Genomic DNA, 421 nt, shown 5'->3' on the forward strand with positions numbered 1-421 from the left:
CAGCTGACTAAAATTTAATTTTGACGCTGCAGATTAGTACAGTTCTTTACTGTTGAAATTTGTAAGGGGATTTATGGAAGGTTTGTTTATCTCTCCTCCCGCTCCAAATTTCAGTATAACATTTTCTAGCACTGACATTTTTCCTCAAAAGTATTTTTGCCTACTTTCATGGTAAGCATATTGTAGATAGTATTCCATTATCACTGATATTTTCCAGTTATAGATGTACATGTAATTCTGTTTCTATAGAAATATGGTTGCTGCGTAGCATATTTTCTTACTAGAAGGTACTTATGTTCCCATTGAATGGACTGAATGCTTATTTTTTTCACGAGCTCCAACACATTTTGTTGGAAATTCTATTGGATGGGTAGATATCTTGCTAGATTTTAAGATTTAGGAGCCCAAGAGCAATGTACTA

The sequence above is a fragment of the Triticum dicoccoides genome, chromosome 5B, assembly GCF_002162155.2.
Source record: "Triticum dicoccoides isolate Atlit2015 ecotype Zavitan chromosome 5B, WEW_v2.0, whole genome shotgun sequence".
Classification (NCBI taxonomy): Eukaryota; Viridiplantae; Streptophyta; class Magnoliopsida; order Poales; family Poaceae; genus Triticum; species Triticum dicoccoides.